The following is a 21,283-nucleotide window of genomic DNA, read 5'->3' as shown; positions in this document are numbered from 1 at the left end:
TTAGATCTTATTCATCAGCCTGCTGAACTCTTCCTTTTTCAAAAAGATAGCTCCATTCAAATGTTTTGATAGCTTGTTTTTAACTGTTGTGGCTTACTTACTAAATCAAAACCACTCAATTTGATACAAGTTCAATGTCTTTTTCTTCAAGAATCAAGTTATCTTTCTGGGCTTGAGATACAGAACAAGCAATGCCTGACATCCAAACCCCCCCCCCCCAGATGTATTTTTCACCCAAGAAATCTCTGATTTCAACCATTCTCCTGAATAACAATATTAATGGGGAAGTGAGCTTACACAGACCTCATCTTGTAACTGAAGCCCAGGGTAACACCATTGATCATGTTACTATATGTGACTGCAGATAATGCGAATGACGGCCAGTTCCTTTCTATTCTCCATTTGTCAAGCTGGAGCCTCTTCTTTTTCTTTCCAAGGAATCTGAGTTCTACTTAGATGTGACTGAATTCCCTCTGCAGTGGGCTTCTAGGACCCTTCACAATAATTGTGCATCCTTTCGGAGAGATGTCCACATTTCCCAGGACGTTAACAGTCTGCTGAGAATCGTCTTCATCCTCACAGTAGATGCGGCAAAGAGACTGTGAATTAATCTATTGAGTGACTATGTCTTTTTGCCTTTATTCCACTGCCAAAATCAAAGTAAAAGAAATTGCTATAATAACTGCTAATAGAGAATACCTTTACTACATCAAAGAGAACTCAGTTACAATTATATTTCACAGACTCATTTCTCAAAATTCCCTGAAGTTTAGTTTCACCATGACACCAAGCAAACCTTTGGTTAAACATCAGTTTCTACACATGCACAGACTTGCATCAGATCTGTATCCTGCAAGCCTGGATCACATCAATCACCAAGGGAAGTAAGTTCCTCTAGGCAGTCTGCCCCAAACCTCTCTTTCCCTGAAGCTTTCCAAAACTCAACCACATTACCAGAGGGAGAGGAAGGTATTTCCTTAAGAAATCTGTAAAATAAAAAACAAAACAAGTTGCCATGAAACTTAGTGGCATACATTTCTCCTATGATAAAAAGCCATCTTACCATGGCTTTCCTGAATTTTGTTGTGGCAAGATTTTACAGAAACGCATACTGAATTGAATTAGGATGTCATTCAAATCTTCCCCTTGAGAGATTTTATGAACAACATTTTTCTTCAAACACTTGAATTAAATTCTGGTTTATAAGTTAAAACAGTTTGAGAGAACCATTTGGTCTGACAGACCACTATGTTATCATTTAACCAATTACTTCACTGTACTCAGAAATTAATGAAGTGACATAATTGTTATGAAATATGCTCTTAAAATTTATTATTTGTTTAAGAATTGAAGGCAACATTCACATGGCACACTGTACATACAGACACATGTGCATACATAATTGTACACATTTGTGCACATATGCAACACATTCACACAACACATACCACTCACACACCCACATCTACACACATGCATCTCCCACATATCCCTTGTAATAAAAGAAAAACAGCTTCACATAGACAAAGTGTTAACCATAAAGCAAAAGTGTAAAGGCAAGAACTGTGACTGTGAGTTTTAGTGCACAAGGCTTCTGTTTTAGTAATTTATCCCATACATAATCAAAACATCTTAAGTTAATATTATATTATAGAATAGATAATACAGGGGGAAATTTGTGATTAATATGTAAGAAGGCAGCAAAATAGGGTAAAAAATATGAATATATCTGTCAAATAGAAAACAAAAACAGGGCCCTGGCCAGTTTGCTCAGTGGTAGAGCATTGGCTGGGTGTGTGGATGTCCTGGGTTCCATTCCTGGTTAGGGCACACAGGAGAAACAACCATCTCTTTCTCCACCTCCCCTTTCCCTCCTGCAGTCAGGCTCCAGGGGTTCAAGCAAGTTGGCCAGGAGTTCTGAGGATGGCTCTGTGGCCTCCTCCTCAGGCGCTAAAAATAGATCGGTTGCCAAGCAACAATGGAGCAATGACCCAGATGGTCAGGGCATTCCCCTTAGAGGTTTTGTCAGGTGGATCCTGGTGGGGGCACATGCAGGAGTCTGTCTCTCTGCCTCCCCTCCTCTCAGTAAAAGGAAAAAGAATCCCAAATACTGAAATGGTAGATTTAAAACCATATCAGTAATTAACTTAAAATGACTAAATACTCAACTGAAAAGCAGATATTATTAGACTGAATAAAAAGCAGACCAAACAATATCTTTATAAAACACAAACTTTAAATACTAGGACACAGAACATTTGAAAGTAGTTTGGTGAAAGTATAAATACCATACACCATGGAAATACTAACAATAGGACAGCTAAACAATTAAGGTTATATTTAAAATATTATAGCTGTGTCTATGATATCAGACAAAGTAGACTAAGGCAAAAAGTATTACCAGATATAAAGAGGGGCATTTAATAATGATTAAAGGGACAATCAATCAGAAGATACAATAATCCTTAATGTGTATGTGCCTGATAGCATACATTCAAAATAGAAAGTAAGGATTGACAGAAATAAAATAATAAATAGATGAATCTTTAATCTGATTTTATAGATTTTAAAACAATTTTTTTTCTGGACATTGAGAACATTATACTAAGTGAAATAAGTCAGGAAAAGCTAAGAAATATATGAATTCACACATAGGTGGAATATAAAAATGAAACTCATGGACATAGATAACAGTGAAGTGGTTACCAGGGGGAGGGGGTACGGGAAAGTGGAGGAGAATAAAGAGGAACAAATATATGGTGACAGAAAATGATTTGACTTTGGATGATGGGCACACGACACAACCAACAATGCTATAGAAATGTTCAAATGCTATCGAAATATTCACCTGAAACCTTATTGATTTATGTCACCCCATTAAATTTCATTTTCTAAATAAAATTTTTAAATGAAAAAAAGAAAACAGAAAAGCAAAAAACCAACAATTTTTTTCTACAATTGATAGAATAGGCAGACAATAATCAGTAACAATGTATAAGACAAACAATCTGATTTAATTAAACATTTATAAAACATTTATACATTATAGAGCCAATTACAATGAAACAGAAAAAGAACATCTACTATTTAAGTGTGCATAGATTATTCACCAAAACTGACCATATTCTGGTATATAAAGAAGGTCTTAATAAAATTTAAAGTACAAAAGTCATACAAAATATGTTCTGTGATCATGAAAGAATTAAATTAGAATAGTAACAAAATAACTAGAAATTTCCCATATGCTTGGAAATTAAGAAACACATTTTAAAATTATCTATTGATCAAAGAGGAAATTACAAACTATTTTGAATGAATAATAATAATTACACAAATTAGAAAATTTTATAAGTTACAACTAAAGCAATGCTTATAGGAAATGTATATGTTTAAATGCATATGCCAAAAAAGAAACAAGTATTAAAATCAATGATCTGAGCTTTCACATCAAACAGCTAAAAATATAAACCAACAAAAAGTGTGCAAGATCTTTACACTGAAAGCTATCAAATATTGCTCAGAAAAATTAAAAAATACTGAAATGAAGAAATATACCAATGACTTGATATTGTTAACATATTATTCTCCCTACATTTATCTATAAATTTAACATGATCCTAATCAAAATCCTAGAAGGCTTGATTTTCTGTGTGTAGGAATTGATCATCTGAGTCTATAATTTATTGGGCAATGCAAAAGACCAAGACTAGCCAACTTAAAAAAGGAAAAAAAAGGACCAAGTAGAAAGACCTACACTGACAGATTTTAAATTTACTCTAAAGCTTTGCTAATTATGAGTGTGGTATTGGCACAGAGAGAGACAAACTGATTAATAGAATTAAGGAGAGTCAAGAAATAAACTCATGTAAATGTTATTTTATTTTATTTTTTTGTATTTTTCCAAAGTTAGAAGTGGGGAGGCAATCAGACAGACTCCTGCATGCACTTGACTGGGATCCATCTGCCATGCCCACCAGGGGGCGATGCTCAGCCCCTCTGGGCTGACCCTTTGCTGCAATCAGAGCCATTCTAGGGCCTAAGGCGGAGGCCATGGAGCTGTCCTCAGCACCTGGGCCAACTTTGCTTCAATGGAGCCTTGGCTGTGGAAGGGGAAGAGAGAGAGAGGGGGGGGGGGAGGAGAGGGGGAAGGGTGGAGAAGCAGATGGGTGCTTCTCCTGTTTGCCCTGGCTATAGGAATTGAACCAGGGACTTCCACACGCCGGGCCAATGTTCTACCACTGAGCCAACCCGCCAAGGCCTTGTTACTCTTTTAAAATTCATTTTTAGAGAGAGGGGAGAGAAAGAGAGAAGTGGGAGAGGAGCGGGAAGGATCAACTCCCATATGTGCCTTGACCAGGCAAGCCCAGGGTTTCAAACCAGAGACCTCAGCGTTCCAGGTCTGTGCTCTAGCCACTGTGCCACCACCGGTCAGGTGTAAAATGTTGTTACTTGGTTTACACCAAAGACACTCATTCACTTCTAAGAGAAAGAACGGTTTACTGAGACAGGCTAAGCCTCTCTTAACGGGATGGGAACACTCTTCAGTTATTTTTTTTAAGCCTCTCCTAGATAAGTTTAAAATTTTTCTTCAGACACTCCCCAAAGATCTCTGCTCTGTGCCTGAGCCAGTGGAAACCAGCCCATGGGGAATGTGCATCTGCATGAAGAACCCAGCCTTAGGTAAACCAGACTGGCAGTATTTTGGGGAGCTGGGCTTTTTGTTTGCGTGTGCGTCATCGATGCATCACATCCCTCTCTTTCTGCTCTCCCTCCATCTTGTTTTCACAAACTTCTCTTTTTTTTTTTTTTTTTTTTGTTTTGTTTTTTTCTTTCATTTTTCTGAAGCTGGAAACAGGGAGAGACAGTCAGACAGACTCCCGCATGCGCCCGACCGGGATCCACCCGGCACGCCCACCATGGGGCGATGCTCTGCCCACCAGGGGGCGATGCTCTGCCCATCCTGGGCGTCGCCATGTTGCGACCAGAGCCACTCTAGCGCCTGAGGCAGAGGCCACAGAGCCATCCCCAGCGCCCGGGCCATCTTTGCTCCAATGGAGCCTTGGCTGCGGGAGGGGAAGAGAGAGACAGAGAGGAAAGTGCGGCGGAGGGGTGGAGAAGCAAATGGGCGCTTCTCCTGTGTGCCCTGGCCGGGAATCGAACCCGGGTCCTCCGCACGCTAGGCCGACGCTCTACCGCTGAGCCAACCGGCCAGGGCCTTCACAAACTTCTCTTTTTGTTAAGTGTTTCACCTCTTACCTTGATTTCTAGTTTGAGGTGGGAGGGACAAGAACCCTTTCATTTTTATTACTATAAGTAATGCTAGAACACCTGGATATTCTTTGGAAAAGTAATAAAATTTGAACCTTATCTCACACCATACACACCAAAAAGCAATTCTGGGCAGGTCAAATGTAAACTTGAAAGCTAAAACTACCCTGGCAAAGATTTTTTAAACAGGACACAAACAGCACTAACTATATAAACGTTAATTGATGAATTGGTCTTCATTAGTTTAAAATTTTAAATCTGCTCAACAGAAGATACTATTCAAGAAGTAAAAAGGCACTTTAGAGCCTAGAAGAACATATACATAGTGCGTATATCTGGCGAAATACTTGTATTCAGAAATATGAAGGACTCATACAATTCAGTAATAAGACAAATAACCTAATTTCTAAAACACAAAAGATTTGAGATAATTCATAAAAGCAAATATATAAGTAGTCAATAAGCATAAGAAAATTATTCAACAACATTACTTATCAGGGAAATGCAAATTACAAACACTATTAGGTACTTCTATATACCCACAATTTAAAAAGACTGACAGTTCTACAATTTAAAAAGTCTGACAGTTTCTAGCATTGGCAAGATGTGGAGTAACTGAGAATATCATTCATAGCTCTTTGGCTGTTTCTATTCATAATTAAACAAATACCATGTCTACAACACAGTTATGTCCACAGAGTGACTTATGCCCAACCGTTCACAGCATATTTATTTATAATAGCCAAAAATTAGGAACCATCCAAACAGTCATCATAAAAAGAATGAATAATAAATCATGGCATATTCATACAGTGGAATGCTACACAACAATAAAGAATGTACTGATAAATACAGCAACAGGAATGAATCTGAAAAACATGCCGAGAGCAAGAAAAGATAGACACACCCTGTATGATTCCACTTGTATGAAGTTCTAGGACAGACAACTCTATTTCATAGTGATAGAAGTTGGCATAATAGTTACCTCAGGGTTGGTTTTATTGTCTGGGTAAACACCACAGGAACTTTCTGTGGGAGACAAACATGGTCTACATCTTGATTGGTGGTAGTTACGTAGGTTTATAAATATGCAAAAGTTTATTAAGTTGTGGGTAAACTCAGCATCCTGTAACTTCAAATTTTTTATTGTATCATAAATGTCATAATTTTCACAAGCTGTTTGACTCAAATCCAAATAAAGTGAATATTACATTGGTAAATATGTCTTTTAAGTGGCCATTTAATCAATAGGTTCTCCTCTATGTTTTCTTTTTTTTTTCTCTTGCAATCTATTTTAAGAAAATAAGTTGTTTGTCCTATAGAATTTTCTATGGTTTGGATTTTCCTAATTGCTTATTGGCAGTTTAGTTTCTCTAGCTCTTATAAACTGATAGATGACATTACAGGTTTCATAACATTTAGGTTCAATGTTTTTAGTGTGACTATCTCATGTCTGGCAGTATCCATTGAAGTTTTTTGTTGTATTTTTTTTTTTAGCAAGAGAGACAAGGACAAACAGACTGGGAGGGAGAGAGATGAGAACCATCAATTCTTCACTGCAGCACCTTAGTTCATTGATTTCTTTCTCACATGTGCCTTGACTAGGGGGTTCCAGCTGAGCCAGTGATCCCTTGCACAAGCCAGTGACTTTGGGCTCAAACCAGTGACCATGGGGTCATATCTATGATCCCACGCTCAAGTTAGCATCCCCATATTTAAGTTAGTGAGCCGTGTTCAAGCTGCTGACCTTGGGGTTTCAAACCTAAGTTCTCTGCATTTCAGGCCAGCGCTCTATCAACTGCACCACCACCTGGTCAGTTTCCATTGAGGTTTTCTAATTTCAATTATTATAATCTCTTTTCAGAAACCTTGCAGTAATTATGTTTTGGCAAGGTTTTTGTTGATAATTCTTTCATATTTTCTACATAGACATTCATGTCATCTGTGAACGAAGACTGCTTTATTTATTTCTTTCCAATTTGTATACTTTTAGTATTATTTTCTTGCCTGATTGCCTTAGCTAGAACTTCCAGTATGATACTGAATAGAAGAGAGGGTTGAGAGGGGAAGTTCTTTGTCTTATAGTCAAGTTTAGGGAGAAAAATCAAGTTTCTAATAAGTAAGTATAATTGAGCTATAAGTTTTTTGTAGATGTTCTTTATCAAGTAAAGGAAATTCCTCTCTACTTAAGTATTCCTATTTTGATGAGAGTTTTTATCATGAATAGGTGTTGAATTTTTCCAATACTTTTTCAGCATCCATTGATATAATCATATACTTTTTTCTTTGACCTGTGGTGTAATGGATTTTGGAATACTGAACCAGACTTGCATACCCAGAATTAACCCCCTTTGGTCATAGTAAAGTATACTGATTTCTGCAACTTACTTTGAAATATATTTAAGAAAAAAATATTGGTAGTGATACGTTCAAAGATTTTATAATAAAATGGTAGAAAAATTATAAATCTATATGGACAAGGACTATAGAACCAGAGACAAATATAAAAATGGAAGTGATTTGATTGTAGTATTTCTGTTATTGTGGGTAATTATTTTCTCTCCTCAATTTAGGACACTTTGAGTGTTGCTGAAAACTTTTTTAAAAATCAATGGTTTTTTTTCTGATTTACTTATTCTACATGATTCCATACATTGGTGGGACATAAAAATGAGTCTAAGAGACATGGGCAAGAGTGTGGTGGTTACCGGGGGTGGGGAGGGGGGGCGCGCGGGAGGGAAGGAGGGAGAGGGGAAGGGGGAGGAGGAGAGGCACAAAGAAAACTAGATAGAGGGTGACGGAGGACAATCTGACTTTGGGTGATGGGTATGCAACATAATTGAATGACAAGATAACCTGGACATGTTTTCTTTGAATATATGTACCCTGATTTATTGATGTCACCCCATTAACACTAATAAAAATTTATTTTTAAAAAAATAAAAATTAAAAAAAATCAATGGTAAATCATCACTGAGTTTTTAAAAGTTTCTTATAATACCTAAAATTGTATTTCTGTTTTAAAACTCATTTTTGGGTCTTTAGCCTAAAGGTCAAAATTCCATCCAATATAACTGTTTTTCACTAACAGCAGAAATGTTTTTTCTCTAATCCTTGTTTCTTTTTAAAATATCTTATTGACTTTTAAAAATATCTAGTTAAACTAATAACTACCTGAATTTTTTTTAATGTTCTAATTTCATAAGGGCATACTAGTCATTATGGGCAGGAGTGAATGAGTTAAACCTGCAGTAAAGTAAGCAAGTGTCTGTCATCCACTCACCACACGTGTATTCCTCACCATTTGGATTTGGGGAAAGAGTCCTCTGATCTTGAAACTCCATAAACAAAGCCACAGGTTTCTGCATTTGAGTTGCTTTTATTGAAACGCTGAAAAATATTTCTTTTTTAAAGAGAGGACTAAATTACCCGAAAAGAAAGCTTTTAATAAACAGAGCTCAAAATCAAACATCTAAGTACAGAAATATCAAAAGGAAATGTTTATTGTTGCATTCTTTTGCAGATTTTAAAAAAACTTTATTTAGAGAAATGTTTTCACATTTCAAATGATTAAGCTTAATTATCCAAGTGGTTTTGCTAGACATATTTTGGAAACGTAATGATGAAATAAATAAGGTCTTTGTTTCACAGTGTTTCCAACATCTTATGAAGAGAGGGATACCAGCAGAAGAGGGAGAGGGGCCAGTAGAGCTGCGCCGAAGGGGGCATTTGTGCTTAGGTGCAAAGCAGCTTCGGGAGGAAGGTTTTTCTATGGGGTGTACTAGGGTTCTCCAGAGAAACCAGAACCAATAGAAACCAATTCAAAATCTTTAGGGTAGGCTGGCAGGCTGGAGACCCAGACAAGAATTACAATTTGAGTCCTAAGGTAGATAGAACTCCCTCTTCTTTCAGAGAGGTCAATTGGCCCTGGACTGATTGTATGACGTCCAACCACACTATGGAGAATAATCTACTGCATTCAAAGTCTACTGATTAAAATGGGAATGTCATCTAAAAAATATCTTTACAGAAATATCTGTAATTATGTTTAACCAAATGTCTGGGTGTCGTGGCCTAGTGAAGTTGACACATTAAATTAACCATTATAGGTCCTGGCTGGTTGGCTCAGTGGTAGAGCATTGCCTGGTGAGTGGATGTCTTGGGTTCAATTTCCGATCAGGGCACACAGGAGAAGTGACCATCTGCTTCTCCACCCTTTCTCTTCCCCCTTCTCTCTCTCTTCTCCTGCAGCGATGGCTCGATTGGTTCAAGTGCATTGGCCCCATGAGCTGAGGTGTGTTCTGAGGAGTCTCCACCTCAGGCACTAAAAATAGCTCGGTTGTGAGCATGGCCCCAGATGGGCAGAGTATAGGTCCCAGACGGGTGTTGCCAGGTGAATCCTGGTCAGGGTACATGCAGGAGTCTGTCTCTCTATCTCCCCTCCTCTCCTTTGGAATAGAAGGGAAAAAAATTAACCATTACAGGGGGATAAGCATATTCTCAGGCCTAGGGAAGAACCGAAGGTTTGTAATAGAGATAATTTGTAATAAGGATTTATGAAGAGAAGTTCGAGGGGAGGGAGAGAGGATATGATCAAGGGCACAGGATGGTACAGGATGGCTGAGGTGAAGAAGAGAAATCTAAAAACAATTTGTCAGACAACTTTGATCTCTTAGGGAAAAATGAGGTATTTGTTGAGAGGGAGGGTTGGGGGTTGGTGGCAACTAACAGCACATCCTGGGACAAAGGTGGGGTTTGAAGATGTGGAAAGTATTAGGCTTATCACTCAGACTGTCCTTTATGTTTTAAGAAATGTTGAATCTAAATCAGGTTTCTTTATCTAGTTTTTCCAGCAGGATCTTTAAAAGAGAAGGTGCTGTGGAATTATACCAACTGGAACTTGAATCCCAGGAAGCCACTTAATAACCAACTATGTGACCTTTGGAAAATTACATAAATTCTCATAGTCTCTGCTGTTAAAAAAATAAATAAAATTACCTATGCAAAAGTGCTTAACAGGGGATGATTTTGCCCCTCACAGGACATTGGCAATATCTGGAGACATTTTTGCTGTCACAACTGGTGGAGGGTGTGTTTGTGTGTGTGTGTATGTGTGTGTGTGTGCTGTTGACAACTATTGAGTAAAGGGCAAAGATGCTACCAAACATTATTTAATGCACAGGACAGCCCCATTACAACAAAGAATTATCCAGTCCAAAATATCAATAGTGCCAAGGTTGAGAAATCCTGGTCTGAAGCCATGCCCAAGTCATTGTAAACAGTAAATGTTGGTTTCTGTCATTTTATTAATCATGGTAACCAAATGGAATAGAATGTTTACTCATAAGTGGCCACTTCTGAAGGTCTGTTTTCTAAAATATTTAAAGTATTCAGCTGTTTGAAGAAGATTAAAGTACAATTTACAGACAACAAAGAAGGAAACACTACTCAGAAATAAAATTCCTACACAAATAAAATATGATACAAAATCAAGAAATATCCAAAGTCCAGCTCCTAGCTATGAAAACATCCCTGCTGCTAACTTCTGAAAAGTTTAGGCTAGGACAGACTAGTTCTATCACATTGTGTGCTATGAACCAAACTGAGGGAAACTTCCAACTGATGGGGATTTACATTTATTAACTTATTTATTATACATTTTTCCTATATCAATGATATATTTTAGGAATGAGACAGAGTACTCAACAAATTAAATGGTTAAGTTTTATGCAGCTGTATGTGTAATTTCTTAGCTAAAAATAAAACTTAAGTCCTTAAGCAACTTTCATGCTGACATAATATAGCTTTACCTGAAACATCTAATATCTCTGGTTTTTCCAAGAGTGCAGACACTAAACAACTATGCAAATATAAGGTGATTTTAGTTTCTTTAAAAAGATTTATCGTAATTGTGTCAAAAGTTTAAATCATTTATGTTATATTTTGATGGGGCTAGGATGGAAGACCCCAAAGCTAGTTATCTAGCTCTTAGTAACGTTATTACACATAAAGCCCACATTTGTTTAATCGTTTTCTTTACATTGTCGGCATACCTTGCAAAACTAAATCTTGCAAAAGAAAAGGCTTTTACTTGTTAAATGTAAATAGGATATTTGAAAATTTCTTTAAATTTGATGGTAAGTTTTCTTTTATTTTTCTTTTTATTGAAATTTGGGGGTGACACTGGTTAACAAAATAATAGTTTTCAGGTGCACAATTCCACAACAATCATCTGTATATTGTATTTACCACAAGTTAAGTCTCCTTCCATCACAATTTATTCCCCTATAATACCTCCACCCCCTGGCAATCACCACATTGTTGTCTGCTTTAAACCAAGAAATTGGATCAGCCAACTCAGCTAAAAATAGGGCCAGGAAGAAACTGAGTGTGAGCCCTGCTGCCTGCTCACTGGCCAGTGTCCCAGAATTTCTTGTTTGGCTTCAAGTAACTGATCACCTTCTAGAGAAAGGGGGAGAGACCATTATTCCTGGAACTGGACGGAGCAGTATGAGTGGACGTCACCCTTGGGAAGCTGGGGAGGAGGGTTCCGAAGACTACTAAAAATAGTAGTCGCCATCTGAGGAGAGCCTAATATGGGCCAGGCACTCTATGGATATTCTTTTATTTGATCCTAACAACCACCTTTCAGGGTTGAGATAATCATTTACATTTTTCACATAAGAAAAATCAAGCTAAGAGAAAAAGTAAATTACCTAAGTTCATCCAGCTGGCAGATAGTTGTGGCAGGGTTTAAACCTAATGAGAGGAATGTTGGAATGACTGAAAAGTATACCTTGGTTGTGTTTGTCTACAATGAAAATGAATCTAGTGTAGATTTAAAAAAAAAATTAATAAGCTTCATTTTTAAGCAATTTTAGGTTCATGTATTGTGGCATTTCTATGCTAATTTTATAAAAAATTTCTAACAATATAAGATAATTAAAATCAGCCTGGCCTGTGGTGGCACAGTGGATAAACTGTCGACCTGGAATGCTGAGGTCACTGGTTCAAAACTCTGGGCTTGCCTGGTCAGAATACATATGGGAGTTGATGCTTCCTGCTCACTCCCCTTCTCTCTCTCTCTCTCTCTCTCTCTCTCTCTCTCTCCTCTCTAAATTGAATAAATGAAAAAAAGACTGTATTTTAAAGAAAGATAATTAAAATCAATTGGAATCCATTAACCTCCACTTACCTATTACACGTATCTTTTTTTATGGTTATATACACATATCTAATTCAACAAAAATGTAATCATATAAGTTCATTAAATATTCAAAGGCAATGTTTCATAACATTGGTTTTTTTTTTGCTTTTCTTTTACTTCCTCCTCCACTTTGTTCACATAATCATAATCAAATAAACACACACATATATAACAAAACACATATATGTATGAGTACATATCTGTATATACATACTATGTAGGTTTTTTGGTGGTTGTTTTTTTTTTATAAATAAATTTTATTAATTTTAATGGGGTGCCATCAATAAATCAGGGTACATATATTAAAAAAAAAACATGTCCAGGTTATCTTGTCATTCAATTATATTGCATACCCATCACCCAAAGTCAGATTGTCCTCTGTCACCTTCTATCTAGTTTTCTTTGTGCCCCTCCCCTCCCCTCCTCCTCTCCCTCCTCTCCTCCCCCCACCCCCCATAACCACTACACTCTTGTCCATGCCTCTTAGTCTCATTTTTATATCCCACCAATGTATGGAATCCTGCAGTTTTTGTTTTTTTTTCTGATTTACTTATTTCATTCCATATAATGTTATCAAGATCCCACCATTTTGTTGTAAATGATCCGATGTCATCATTTCTTATGGCTGAATAGTATACCATGGTGTATATGTGCCACATCTTCTTCATCTAGTCTTCTATTTTTTTTTACAGTAATTAAAGCAAACTCTTGGCCAATACAACAAGAATCCATAAAAGGGTAGTGTCCTTAACATGTTCACAAAGTCCAAGTTGGCACCATCACCATGCCAAATCCCTGAAAAATGCAACCCAACCCCAGTTCAGTCTGTTAGGAGCTGTCACAAGGAGCAGGAGTCCAGGAAAAGTCCACATCCAGGAAAAGTCCGCACTGGAATTGTTATCATGATTCTATACTTTGCAGCTCATGTCCAACTCCCAATGACCGCTGCTTCTAGCCAGTAATGATTCAGGTAGACTGGAAAAGCCATCTGCAGCATGTGTGGAGATGGAGCTTCTGTTCTCCTCTGCCTGGAGAGATGAGACTAGGTTGCTTTTCCCTGGAGCTCTGTGACTGTGGCATGGTAAAGAGAACCTTGAGATACACTAAGCTGGTGGCAAAGGTAGATTCATAATAGAAGTTGGCAAAAGGGGGAAAGAGAGCTCTAAATTAGGAGTAGGTCCCAGCCTGAAATATGTGTGGGGCATTGAGGTAGGAGGAATAGAGGAAACACTATAATATATTAAACAAAGCAGCAGAAAATAGGACTATCAACACTCACAACAGAGATCTTCAAGGGAAGAATAAAAAACCTGACTATTCAGGCAAGACATAGTTAAGTGGCCCTTGTGCAAATGAGATCAGTTTACCTGCTTCTTGGAAGAAATACCCTAGGCTTGTCCACAGTGTCGTAGATGGGGCCAACGGCCCTGGGCACCTTCAGCCTTCAGTGGCAAACCCCAGCATTCTGGGCAAGGTTAGGTCCTAGGTGGCTGGAGCAGGGCTGGAAAAGACTGAACCTTCCCTTAGAGGAGCAAGGGGGAAGCCTACCTTCCAATGTCCCTGTTTCCTCACAGCAGAGGCATGTAAGCCTGGCAGGCTTTAGCTCAATGACCTTCCTTTCCACTATTGAAGCAGGACCCAGATGGCATCCTATTAGACCCCTTTGGGGCATTGGAGCCTTTAAGGGCGTATCCTAAAAGCTGGTAGTTCACCTGATCTCTATTGGGCTTTTTCTGCCTCTTGGTATCTTAAAAGCCATGCTCAGAAGATCTCACTGAGGGGTTTGAGGATCCCCATCCGCCTATATAAATCTTTTCCGTATATCTGGAGCTATTTGGAAAAAGACAAAACAGTGTTATTAGCTGGATCAAATGAAAGAAGATAGTAGTTTGCAGGCGAAAAAGATTTGGCGTCTCCTGTTCATCAGCATTCAAAAGAAATTTAAAATTTTTTAAAGTAAAAAGCATGATATGGTAGACCCATAGGAGTTCCAGGATATGACTCCCCCTTTTAAATTTTTTTTAAATTGAACTTAAAATATTTGCTGGGTACACTTTAATAATACCTTGACTTTAAAGATTGTAAGAAATACACATAATTCAAAAGGTTTGACAAAATATAGTAAATGCTTTTGCTCCATATGCAGGAGCATTGTCAGTTTAACCAGTTTAGGAAATCCAATAATAGACCAATACATACAGACAATGAGCTATAACATGCTTAGCAGCCTCTACTGTTCTGACAGAAGTTACTATAAATCCAGAATATGTATCCACTGTAACGTGGACATAGGACTATTTGCCAACTGAAGGTATATGAGTAACATCCATTTGCCAAAGTTGTCCTGGTAGGGGTCCTTGAGGGTTAACTCCAAATGAAGGGACAGATTGTAGTATAGGACCCCTTGCACAGGATTTATCAATCTGCCATGCTGCTTCCCGAGAAAGTTGAAACTGTTTACACAGGGCTGCAGCGTTCTGGTGATGAATAGTATGAGACTGAATTGCTCAATCTGTCATGGTTGCTCCAAATAATTTTCTTTCGTGTAGCTTGATCAACAAGGGCATTCCCTTGTGCTAAAGCTCCATGGAGCATGGAGTGAGCTCGAGTATGTCCTATAAAACATGGAGCTCTATGTTGACATACAAGTCTTCGAAGAAGGAGGAACTGATGAAATAGTTCATCTGCAGTTGTCCCTAAGACAGCAGTCTTTATAGTTGAAACAACCATAAGTAAATATTTGCTGTCTGTATATAGATTAAAGGAGGAATATGGCAAATGCTGAAAGGCCATTATAATGGCATATAATTCTAGTCTTTGAGCTGATTTTAAGTCGACAGTTTCAGTATAAAGTTGTCCATTGATTTGCAAGAGCGATTTGCCATTTAGTGGAAGTTTCCCAGAGCCATTGTTGTTGATCCTTTGAAAAAAGGAACAACAATAATTTTGAGGCTCAAAACCTATAAGCTGTAAGGGTTGCCTATGCCCCTTGATAATCCAGGAGGCAACAAGATCAAAATATGGAAGTGTATTCCATGGGCTATTAGATGGTTCAATGTGCCCAAGCTGTAGCTGCTCTTTTACCAATTGAGCAGTTGCCCTAAGTTTCTCCTGAGAAAGGGGCCATTGGTCTACCCATACAGGATTATCTGATTTCCAAGTAATTGGGTCTGCACAATGCATTATTGAGGTAGCAGGAGCTACCAAGGCCCCTATGCTAAATTTTTATATCCTAATCCACACCTTCTGGCATTGGGTGCCACTTTTATGTGGGTGAGAATTTCTCACTGTTCTTTCCCTAGTCCCTTGGTGGGCAAGAATCCCCGATCAAGCATCTGAGTACTGACTAAACCATTAAGACTGACAAGCAATGCTCCCATATTTTTTAAAACATCTCTACCCCACAAATTAACTGGCCATCCAGGTTGCTTTTATATTAATATAATGGAATTATCTCATTTATGTTCCTCAGTGTATTTCACTTAACTACACTCAGGAAATTCCTCCAAGGCAGCTGGTTTGGATCTGACTTACTCCTGATAACAACAGTATAACGTCCTGGAGTATGGGTATATCATGGTAATCCTTTTGCCTTGATGAGCATTCACTTGGTTTGTTTTTCTGCTACTGTACAAAACCTGTTACAATAAACATCTTTGTGTATAGCCTTAATTTCTGTGGAGCCCTGAAATCCTCCCTTTTCTTCATTTACTCTCCATGTTCAGTCACCAACTTCCTCAATTTTATCCCTGACATCTCTCTGGAACTTGTCCCCTCCTCATACCCAGGGCTATTGCCTCGTTGGTCCCTTCATAATGTTTACTTTGAACTATCTGAGTTGCTCTTTCTAATTCAAGTTCAATCCTTCTCTTTCACTTTATCTCCTCTTCATTCCAGATTTTCTTTCTAATATCCAAGCTGACGTTAACTTTTCAGGTAGTTCCCTACCATTTAAATAGTACAGATGGCTAAGAAAAATGGCAATGCATTTGAGATGACAAGTGAAACCAGTACTTAGACTGAATAAAGGGAAGACAAAAAAGAGCAGAGAAAACTTTCAAGCTCAAGAGGGCCTGTTCCATCTAAAATTTTAGCCCCTACTCAGCATTGACAAACTATTGCCATGAGAGATTGTGGAACAGACTTGCCTGATCTTCTAATTTTTCACACACACATACAAAAAAAAAACCCCTGGAAACCAGGATTTTCATGGTAACCTTCCAATTTACTAGCTACATCAAACATCTGCAACATGAAACATTGGTCCTGAGGCTCAGAGGTGACCTAGGTGGTTTGTTATTCCTGTCTCCCACTGCTTCTCACACCCTTCACTCTGCCCTCAGGTGGTCACTCCATTTATTCAGCCTCTAGGAGGAAAGGAAGTGTGACGAAGGCTCCTTGACTTAACTGATGCTTTATCTCTGGATGTAGTCAATCTTAGGGTATAATGAAAAGAGAAGGCATAACAGAGATAAGCTAATATTAGTGGTCCCTGGGTCTATTACAGAAATCAGCTTCTGATTGCACCTCAGAGTGAAGTAGTGACCTCTGCATTTTGTCACTTATTATACTTTATTCCAGGGGCCACTTCTCTGGATCTATGGAATTGAATTCTAGCTTTACCTATTTATCGATCATCTATCATATGCCAGGTCACAGTTAAGGATTCACAAACATGTTCACATTTATGCCTCATAACCACTCTTCTAGGCAGGTTTTATCATGCCAACTTTTCCAATAGGTAATGGGCTTTGAGTGGTAAAGTGGCTTGTCCAATATCTCATGGCTAACCCATAACAGTGTTCAATTTCCAACCAGTGTCTTCCCACGCCAAATGCATTTCCACTGAGTGCATTGTTGTTACAAGATGGACTCAAGGTCACATCCGGGGGTCATGCTACTCCTGATTGGATACATATTTGAAAGTGTAGTTTGCCCAGGATCATTTTGACCCCAATAAAGATTTTTATCGAAGACTTGCACATGTCCCATTGTTATTTATCACTATTTGCAGAACCAAAACACAGGTGGTAATAATAGACAAAAGGCTAGCATGAGCTTCCAAGCTTGGAGTATAAATGATTCTACCCCATCAGCCTCAAATTACATTCCTATAAATTCAACTTTACAAGAGTCTCTATCTTTCTGCAGTGCCTGATGAAATCTTGTGTGTGGGAGACTTTGTGGTTTGGGTCCAATGTTTTAGTCCTTGCTGCATTCTCTAGAGTTCATGTTCTCTTCAGATTTCTTATTTCATACTGTTTTTTTCTGGTGGTTCTACTTTAACTCTTTGTAATTTCTATGGGAAATCCAGTTCTTTCTGATAACCTTCTCTACTCTCTAGACTACAGATGAGAATGGTAGAGAATCTCTTAATTCTGATCCATGTTTGGAGATAGTTTCATTGTCTCAGTTAACATTTAAACATGTAAATTCCAGATAGTATACTTAGTGCCAGAGATATAAAGGTTGCGCTGCTCTTCTGGTTGTCACAGTCCAGTTTGGGATCCAGACATGGAAACAAACAATTCCCCCAAAGTCTGACAAGTAGTGTACTCAGTTTTAGTGCTGGTACATAGGAGGGAGAGATCAGCACAGCCTATCAGAGAGAATGAGTTCAAAAAGGGGGAGGGGCTACACCATGATTGAAATGAAAGAGCCAACTTTCAGGTTTCTGTTGGGAAGATATTATTGCTTCCTTTCAAAGCACACAGAAAGACTGAGGAAGTCAGTGGTTTTGCAGGTTTGTGGAAAGCTAGCAATTCTTCCTCAAATTAGCTGATTGTAGGGGGCTCCTATTAGTGGAAATATAATCTGAGGGCAAATGTCACCTTTTTTCTAAAATTTTTCTTATTATTGCACTTGCTAAATTTTCTTAGTCTATTTTAACCAAGAGGCCCTGGGTTTCTAAACATGCAGATTCATATTCATATTACTCAATGAGTAAAAGGTTTTGATCAAACCTTAGGATTAAAAGTTAACAGAGAAGATTCCATCCAAGCAAGCCATGCCCCTGCTACAAGGTTGAGTCATCACTTAGATCTTGACCATAGACCATGAAGCATGACCTTTTTCTGTCTTTCCATTGTTAAAATTTTCCAAGTACATTTCCATGTAAAATAAGATTTAACATTGGAAAAAGGAGCTCGTCTATTTTGGTCTGAGTCTTTTGGGAAATCAAATCTAGAAAAAAAAATCAAGTGATATTGCCTTAATCAAGGCCAGGCCTGACAGGAGTCACCATTTCTAATGAGGTTACAATATCTCTAATGACCTGAAATATGATAAAAGATGTAGCCAGTCCTCTTGGTTCATTTCTGGAAAGATATACAAATACCCTCATTAGGCTAGTGGTCCCACACAAAATAGGTCGCTATAACTTCTATTGGTCCATTGATGGAGGTTGGGTTGTATTAAAAGTAATCTAATCAAATCTTTAGCCATGATGGTTATAATATTCAAAGACTGAGTCTGGGATAGTTGAGGAAAGAAGGCTGGAAACTATTATTAGTTTATTTTAAACTTATTCCTTACAATGCATTATTTACTAAAATGGTAAGAGTCTTACACAAAGTGTTTACTCTCATGTAGAAAACTGGTTGAGAAGAATTGTAAAATTGTATGGTCATGATAACAGGACAAAAATTGAAAAGTTGAAGGGCTAGGAAGGGGCCTTTTTGTGATATAGTTGGATATGGGTGTCTCAATTGCCCAAACAAGGCTGCAGAAAACTTGACGATCTGGATTGGGTCAGAAAAAGGAATCCTGATTAAGAGAAGCCAGAATCCTGAAAGTAGAGAATCAGTAAATTTCAAGGTAAAACTATTAATTAATTAATTGATCAGTGAGTTATTTAATTAATTTTTAAAAAGTCAAGTTCATGCTAAGACAATCCCTATATAATCCAGATATACAGGGCGATAAGGGAGCAATGTCACCAAGGTGGTGGAACAAAAGACCCCAGGCTCTATTCCCCCAACAAAGATTGACAAGTAGACAGTTATCCATGACCAAAAACAGATCTGGATGAGCTCTGGAGTCCACCTGAGAAACTTCAGCAACACAGTGGGACGACAACAACAACAACAACAACAACAACAAAAATCCCTTGAGAAAAACTCCATCAAAGGGAAGAACAACTTTTTTTGCTGGCATCATCTCATTGCTTGTGCCAAGAGGGAACCCCAGCTGAAGAGTTGTCCTCAGAGGAAAAGGTAGAGCAAGCTGCATGAGCCATTTCCCCACATGCCTTTCAGAGTAGCACATGAAGGTCCTGCTTGGTTGTACCAAAGTAACAGAGCCTAGCTATATAAAGATGGCTAGGAAAAAGGCAGAAAGAGCAAGGCTAACAGTAGCATCCAGGCAGTGGGAGCAGTGCTGGTTCCCAGTGACCTACCCTGTAGACAAACCCAGAGACTTCTGCCACTGAATAAACCAATGGCCTGCAGAGCCACCAGGGACCCCAAGCAGATTTCATTGGCTTTTATCCAATAGGTATTTATATTTGCTGACATGAGCCACCTGAATCTCTCTCTGCTCCTCTCTCTAACCTGCCAGAGCCCTGGAAGTGTACCAATAGCCAGCCCAGGAAAAATATGAGTACAACCTACCAGCCTAGATCCCAGTGGCTGACCCCCACCCACCCTTGTGTGCATGATCAGGGCTAGCCCCACTGGCTATGCTCTTGCACACCACCAGCCTGATGCTCATCATTAGCCTTCATTGCCATGTGTATCCCTGGGATGAGTCCTACACACAGCCATGGAAAAAACACACTAACACTTAGAGCCCCTGAAACTGCTTGTGAGCCCAGGTTAGGCCCTGTCTTCTGTAACAGACTTGAAGCACTTGCTTCCCTGCACCTGACCCCTTCAGCTACTCACCTGTTTACCTCTGGCCTAAACTCCATCACCAGCCTCCATTGCCATGTGCCCGTGACAGGACCCAGTAGCCACAGTAGTGCTCATCACTAGCCAGGGTCCCAGTAGCTTCAATGCACCGTAGTTTGCCCAACCCTTGCTGCCAGTCTTGGCTCCCACTACTACATGCGTGTTTGCTACCAACCCCTGCCAGTAGACAGGAAATGCAGCTGGCCCCACATCTAAGTGCTTGTGTGTGCCACTGGCCATGGGCACTAATTCTGCTTGTCCTGATCTCTCATTGCTCTACCTTGAGGTGCTACTGAGGACTCAAACAGCTCTTTCAGCCTCTGCATACTCCCTGCAGTGCTCACCAAGGGCCACATGGCTGTCAATGCTGTGGACCCCAATGGCCCGAGCTGAGAAGCCATCATGCCCGCCTGGACCTGATGCTGCCAGATAACCTGTGAACTTGGCCTGAAGCAGATATCTCAGCTGATACCTTGCACATGAGGAGAAAATGGGAAGATATAGTCAAAGTGCTGAAAGAAAGAAATTACCAAACAAAAACACTTTACTCTGGAACATTGTTCTTCATAAGTGAAGGCAAGATAGAAACTTTCCCAAGCAAACAAAAGCTAAGGGAGTTCATTAACACTAGACTGCCTTATGAAGATTGCTGAAATGAAAGGACACTAACTAGAAACATGAAAATAAACAACACACTGTAAAAGGCAAGTATATAGTCAGAGTCGGAATACTCTGACATTGTAATATGGTGATGTGTTAAACACTTAACTTTAGTGTAAGGCTGAAGAACAATAGTATTATTGTAATAGTATCGGAATATATATTTATCTCAAGTGAACATGAAACAGTCTCAGAATAGAACAGGTGTTATGCCACAAAACAAGTCTCAGCAAATATAAGAAGAATGAAATATCAAACA

At 38.7% G+C, this 21,283-nt stretch overlaps 1 pseudogene; it reads right to left on the bottom strand.

Moving 5' to 3' along the window:
• Positions 1–115: 115 nt before the first annotated feature.
• On the bottom strand, positions 116–20,384 carry LOC136388430 (large ribosomal subunit protein uL6-like; annotated as a pseudogene).
• Between the last annotated feature and the right edge of the window lie 899 nt (positions 20,385–21,283).

The sequence above is a fragment of the Saccopteryx leptura genome, chromosome 1, assembly GCF_036850995.1.
Source record: "Saccopteryx leptura isolate mSacLep1 chromosome 1, mSacLep1_pri_phased_curated, whole genome shotgun sequence".
NCBI lineage: Eukaryota > Metazoa > Chordata > Mammalia > Chiroptera > Emballonuridae > Saccopteryx > Saccopteryx leptura.
The sequence above is the reverse complement of the archived record's forward strand: the minus strand, read 5'-3'. Positions and strand labels throughout refer to the sequence as shown.